Raw genomic sequence first — 7576 nt, forward strand, 5'->3', positions numbered from 1 at the left:
GAAACTTGAAGTTCATAACAGATTAACACATGATAACATTCCTGATTGGTTGTTTTATGATTATGGAAAAATGAATGCTCCATTTCTTCATGAAATATTCTTCTATGGGACATAGAGAGATATATTCATTATAGGTATTGTTGCGGTTAGATATAGTGGAATTAGCCTCTGACTTTAAGGGGAGCATCTGAATAAACAGAAGAAAATCATTCCTGTTCCTCCAAATTCCCTCTGATTAGTTGCAAGACGAGCCATTGTGATCCAGTGGGTTTTCATTGGCTGATTTACTGAAGTAGACTCCTAAGTTTTTCTTCCTAGTTCATCCTAGTGTGGAAGCGCTGCAGTATCATGGGCACACAAAAACTCTCACTGAGAGTTGAGTGGTGTCTATGAATGATGTTCACTGACCTCTATTTTAAAACTAAAATTGCAGTTAAAAGTCATGAAATCTTTAGCATAAACATGATGGGATGTTCTATATCTGTACTAATCAACACTAGCCATCTAAGGCTATCAAGTTCTTAAAATGTGGCTTTTGAGACTGAGGAATTAAATTTTAGGGTTTATTCTATTTTATTTCTCTACATGGAATTTAACTTTGCTCCAAAAGTAGAAGATGAAGGGCTGAGAAAATCACGCTTTGGAAAACCAATTCTCCAATAGTGATTTCTGCCATCTTTTTGCATAAAACAAAACAAAACAAAAAACTAAAAAACCTAAACCCACTGGTATGAGTTGATTACAATGAAGCTCTATGGGAACAGATATCTTCAACTTACGCTCATGCAGGCTGGTGGGTTTGAACCACTAACCTTGCCCAAGCCATCATCAGAGTCCTTTTGTACAACAAAATCAAGTTCAGTGACATTGAGTGGATTCCAACTGATAACAGCCCTATGACTAACCCTATTATTCATACCTACACCGATTCTAGAATCTACAAGGAAAGAAAGAGGAGGGGGAGCATTGAACTGAAAGTACTGGGAGCCAGACTGGTATCCTGAGCTCTGCTCTCTCTTTTGAAAAATTAAGGAAATGATAGTCAATATGTTCCATAGCAATTTACAGTTATAGAATCATGATTTTTAGCAAGTTTTTAATAGTCTCTCCCTCTGCCCTCTTTCTCTGCCTTACTTTTTCTCTTTCTCACATCATCTTGAGTTCCCTTCTAACCTCACTAATCTCAAAACATCTTGTCGAATCTTTAATTTCATATTCTCTCGCTTAAGCCAATTAAGAACAATTTTCCTATGGTTATAATTTTCCACTTTAAAAGAGCCAGGTAGCCAACTCACCCAGCTTCTGAGATTGGCAAAGGCAATTAATTCAAAGCATGACTTTGCTCTTCCTAGTCTCTTGCCCTTTCAGAATAATGAATCACAGTTATTTGGGCTTGGAACATATACTTGCTTTGCCTAAGGGTGCTCTAATCTTTTTCTTTTCCTTCTCCACAATGGTTTCTTCTATAGCCACACTAAGAAATATGTTTTAAGCCTTAGGCAGCTCTCTTTTTCTATTTCACATTAAATGCAAAAGGGAAATAGTGTTCTAAAAATCCTCCATTTCCTGATAACTTCTCTTTAATTTCCCACTCTTCAATTTTACTAGGGCCACTTTTCTTTCATGTATGTTTCAAGTGCATTTGCAATATCTTTTTCTTAGTAGGAATTCTGTCTGAATGACATATATTTCTTTTCCTTTCCCTAATTTTCCTCCCAACATGCTTCTACTCACCCTCAATCCATCTCTTTTCCTATTGGCTTTTTTATTTAGCCTTTTTAGATTAAAAATAAAATAGTTATTTATCCATTTCAATGGGAGTTTTTGGTTTTTCCACATTCTGCTGCTAACATTCAGATTTAACCTTATTTAAATAAATTTGTATCTCTTCCAGTTTTAGAAATGTACCTGGGGGTTTAAAGTGGTTTCTAAGATGCATCACTTTTGGAAACAGATTTTCTGCAAAGTCCTAATTTCTAAAGGATGTATTTAGGGTATTAATTTCTTAAAACTCAAAATCAATCTGCACCCTACACTTTTTGTTTTTCAGAATCTTGTTCTGCAAACAGAAAAAATAAATTTCTAAAATTCTACCCTTAGGATGGTGGGCACAATAGCGTATAAAGTGCATCTGTATTAAAGCCATAGAGCTTCAAAAGGTTTAAATTGGCCTTAAAATAACTCCATTCTAGATAAATCTGGGGGAAATAGGTGAATTTCATAAATTTCTAGACCAGTGGTTCTCAACCTTCCTAATGCCACAACCCTTTAATACAGCTCCTCATGTTGTGGGGAGCCCCCACACATAAAATTATTTTCATTGCTACTGCATAACTGTAATTTTGCTACTGTTATGAATCAGGCAACCCCTGTGAAAGGGTCGTTCGACCCCCAAAGGGGTCGCAACTCACGAGCTGAGAACCGCTGTTCTAGACCAAGTTAGACGCTGAAGTTTCCCTCCCGAAAAATTCAAATTTAATCAGATCCAACAATTTTGAAACTCACCTATAGCTGACCAAAGAAAGCACTCTTAGTGTCTGTGTATCCAAACTGACTTAAAAAAGAGGGAACCTGTCAGGACTGCTTTGTCTTAGTCTCTCACTATCCCAACATGCCTCACTGTAATTCCCCTACACGTCATTGACCCTTGGTGAGATGCATTGACATAGTGGCTGGAACAATGGGCTCAAACAGAAGAACAATTGTGAGGGCGGTGTAGGACCAGGTAGTTTTTCCTTCGATTGTACATAGGGTTTCTGTGGCTTGGAACCCACTCAACAGGACCTAACAACAGCTCTTGATGGAGAAGTTCAGTCCAAACTTCTGCAAACTCAAATATCCTAGGGACTACTGTTTCGAGGTTCGATAATAAATAGTTATGTATGTATAAGTCCTTACCGTACCCCTGCTTTATGCAGGAGACTCCAGGGTGCATAACGGGTTATGAGTTGGGCTGCTAACCAAAGATCACTAGTTCAATCCCATCAGTTGCTCCTCTTGAAAAAAATAAGAATTTCTGTCCCAGTAAAGCTTTCTAGCCGTGAAAATCCACAGGGACGGTTCTGCTCTCTGAGATAGGGTTGCTATGAGTCAGTGATTTGAATTTACTTTATACCAGGGCCCTGATGGGTAAGTATTGGTTTGTCACACCTTCAAAGAGTTATAAAATCTTAAAAACTGCATATAGGTTGCAGTCAGTTAAAATTGAGATAAGGACAGATGATTTGGGTTTTAGTTTTACTTCGGCTTCAAGGAGCCCTGGCAGCATTGTGGGTTACATGTTAAGCTGTGAATCACAAGATCAGTGGCTCAAACCCACCAGCTTCTGTAAGAAAGAAGGATGCATTTGCCTGCTGCAATAAAGATTGACAGTCTCATTAAACCTATATAAGAGCACCATGAGTGAGAATTAACTCAATGGCAATAGGTTTTGGAGTGATTATTAATCTAAAGGTCATGGGTTAAAAAACCACCTCTTGGCTCTGTTGAGAAAGGCTTGGTAAAAGGTTTCTGTGAGATTGACAGCCAATAAAACTCTATGTAACAGTCCTACTTTGTAATACACAAACAAGGTCACCATGAGTCAGAATTGCCATGAGGGCAAGACGTTTGCTGTTTCTTTTCTCTCTCTCTCTCTCTCTCTCTCTCTCTCTCTCTCTCTCTCTCTCTCTCTCTCACATACACACACACACACACACACATCTCTCTCTCTCTCTCTCACACACACACACACACACATGCAATTATATCTCTAACAGGAATTTTCTCCATTCTCACTTGTCTGGTTATTCCTAGCGCCTTCTGAATAATTGAAGACACCTGTGTGACCTCATTTGTTCCAAGTGTTCACAGAAATGTTTCCTTTCAGGAAACTCTCTCTTACAGCATAGGAATATGAATAACCTGCCACTAGTGAGAACACTTGTTTTTGTTGTCTTCCCTCTGAATCGGCTCTCCTTTGTCAGCCAAAATAGTTATATCCTCCTCACTCTACTAATTCGATATTATATTTCTCCCAGGTTATTACTTGCATCATTTCCATCTTCCAGCACAGCCTGAGGGAGCAGTCAAGTCTTAATGCTACATTTGGCCTAAGTTAACCATCCACCACCACCTCAACGAACAAAGACTTATGAAACCACACTCCAGATATTACTAAGAATTCCTCTTAGTCATTCCCCTGGGACTCATGAATTCCTTTCATCTTTCCCAATCTTCCTAAGACATTCATTATTCCTCAGACTCTCACCCTCACTCTGTTTGCAGAGTCCCCTTATCTGAGGCATTCCTTAATTATATCGTGTCCTACGTGGACTCCCTCCTCATGATTTATTTGGATCTCTGGAATTCTTCGACTATGATCAGCAGATTTTGTGTGTTTTAACATTCATCCCCTCTCCCGAATTTACTATTAATCATCATCCCTCAAAAAAATCCATCTAACCTTCAAGGAAATGTTTGCATCTAAACCTTTAGAGATTTCTTTTCAAGAGTTTGGCAAGATTTCCTCCCTTTTCCCAATTAATAATCATCATTCTTCCTTTCTCAGGCCAGCTTATCTGTGATAGCATGGTGATGACAGTCACAGCATCTAGGGTCCAACTGCTGAGGTTTAAATACCAAATGTAGCTTACTACATTTGTGTCTTTGATCAATTACTATATTCAGCCTTAATACCTTCATTTTTTTAAACATGAAGAGAAATGCACCTTACTCAAAATGATGTCCAAGCCTTCTAAGGATTAGATAAATATAAGCAATGTGTTTTTACAACACTTACTGGTATTAAGGAGTTTGGAGGCATAGTGGGAGATAAGGCACATGTTTTCAACTCAAACCCACCCACTGCTCCAAGGGAGAAAGATGGAGCTCTCTGCTCCCATGGAGAGTTGCAGCCTCAGTCACCGACAGGCACAATTCTCCTCCGTCCTTCATCTGTGTCAGCACTTCATCTGTGGCCGTGAGGTTCTTGTTCTGTGTTTGTTTTCCTTAACTGGTGTTAAGTAGGTGGATGTACTTAAGATTCGGAGAAGACTTGCATTTAAATAAATGTAGTCCTGTTCATTCCTTTAAATATATTTGAATCTCTGAAGACTGTGTTTTTCCTAGTCAATGTTAGTACCGTTTTAATTTTTATTTCTGTTATTTGGAACATATTTTGGAAAGTACCAACCTTGAATGTTGAACAAAAGTCAACAAACATCTAAGAGACTTTAAATTATTTCATTAAGAATAAATTTATTATTAGTGAATACTACTCATTTTAGCAATTAGCAAGTTAGAACTCAAGTCTCCTGGTATTCATTGATTACACTTCGTCCATAAAAATGAATTTTATAAACGGTTGCTATAAGGGCTCTTTTTAAATTATCAAATGCTGCGCAAATATTATTTATATTGTTTTCAGAAAGACCTAATTGAACACCACTTACTTTCTTTTTCTGTTTTCAGTATTTTATTAATTTTTCCATCATTTCTGCTACCTTGCTACTGACAAATTAATTTTAAAGATATTTTTCTAGATAAAATATACATTTGGCAAACATACAAATAAAAGAGATTTAATAAATGTCAGTGTAGCCTGTGATTCCCACTCATACCCCTATCAGAATTGAGGGACTCTTGATTTTTCTCCTTTTTATTTTCTCACCTAAAATACAAAAATTGGTTTTGTTTTATTCTGTCCATCAGCCAACTAGAAAAGAGTAAAATTTTACAATGAAATCTGCAAAGGCCTAGAGTTAAAAACCCAACAAAGAATAACAATCTCCACAGCTGGTCAATTGAAAGGACTGAAGACGAAACTCAAGCCTCAAGTGGCAACATTGGACATTCCTGTTCTGCTCTTCTGGACCATGTCTTCCATTTGCCTTAAGTGCTCCAGATTGAAGAACAAGTTTCAGGCTCTTCTGACATTCACTTTCAACCTTTCTTTCTTGTCTGTCTTTTTAATCACTTTTTATCTTCCATCATGACTGACATTCTTGGTGTCATCCCATAGTTTATCAGATCTTCTGTTATTAGTGTTCAAATCTGTGTCTATGTATACATATGTACATACAGCTGAGAATTTGTTCATATAAGGATTGACCACTCAAATATCTTCCTTTTTGAAGTATTTTTCCGGCCGTCACCTCTTGTTCATTTTATTTTCATTTTGTCTTCTTGTTCCTGAGTTCAGGACTCCTTTTTATATTCTGGGTACACGATCATTGGCAGGCATGTGTTTAACAAGTTCATATATTCTCTCATGGTAGGCCTTGTTTACTGTGATGAGACCCTCTAACTAGAGTTGTAACCACCCCTAAACGACTAAGTCTCCCAACCACTGCATAGATTCGAACTCCTCCTGACTGTGTACAGCTGAGTAGAACTACCCAACTCATCTTGACTGTGTACAGCTGAGTAGAACTGCCCAACTCATCCCGACTGTGTACAGCTGAGTAGAACTGCACCTTGCAGTTCCTGAGACTACACACATTTACAAGGGCAGACAGGCTCAAGTGTGTTTCATACATCAGCTGTTGTCATTGAACCAACAGCCTTGTGCTTAGCAGCCTAATACTTAAACTATATCACCCTCAGGCACCCTAATGAGAAGGTAGGAAAAGCAAAGTGCTTCTGGCTCACCAAGCAGATTGCATAGCTGGTAAATAAAGTGTATGTCGCACTTGTGAGAGTGGGATCATGCAAATAAGATGTACAGAACTCTATGTTGGCATCTCTCTAATCTTCAAATGGGCCATCCCAAAGGAAGAGAGAGGGCCTCATAATCACCAAGAGCTTGAGGTCCAGAGAGAGGAGTCCCTGTGAGCACAGGTGAGAAGTGGCTGTCCTGATGAAAGAACTGTCTCCAGGTATTTAACCTATTACTGATCTAGAAAATCTCAGAATCATAGTGTCTGTGAGTTTTATGCGGTGACTGTAACAAATCAAATCCAGCAGGGAAGTAGAGAGTACCCCAGGAGGTATGATTTGTGTCAGCACTGATTAAAAATGAAAAAGTCTTTTAAAAAAAATTATAAATTATTAAGGGTTCATGAGGGAGGGAGGGTGGGGGAGGGGAAATGCGCTGATACAAAGGGCTCAAGTAGAAAATGTTTTGAGAATGATGGCAACATATGTACAAATATGCCTGACACAATGGATGTATGTATGGATTCTGATAAGAGCTGTAAGAGCCTCCAATAAAATGATGTAAAAAATTAAAGCTGAGAATTTAGCCATCTCTGGCCTCTGACTCATAGGAATCCATCTCGGATTGGGAATCTTGACCCATCTCCCTCTGGGAAAGTTAGGTCAGGCACTATCCTCATGACATTTTTACATTCATTCATTTACATAAATTCATATATTTTGATGGGCCTACATTTTAAAATTCCACTAACTGTACTTTTCAATTTTCTTTTCTGGTAACTTCTTTCTGAATATCCTCTAGTTCTTAAATGCATCCTCCCCCCACTATCAGGATCCCAATTCTACCTTATAAATCTGACTAGACCAGAGGATGTACATTGGTACAGATAGGAACTGGAAACACAGGGAAACCAGGACAGATGATACCTTCAGGACCAGC

The sequence above is a fragment of the Echinops telfairi genome, unplaced genomic scaffold, assembly GCF_000313985.2.
Source record: "Echinops telfairi isolate 266 unplaced genomic scaffold, ASM31398v2 ScPeMD7_7475;HRSCAF=8513, whole genome shotgun sequence".
Taxonomy (NCBI): domain Eukaryota; kingdom Metazoa; phylum Chordata; class Mammalia; order Afrosoricida; family Tenrecidae; genus Echinops; species Echinops telfairi.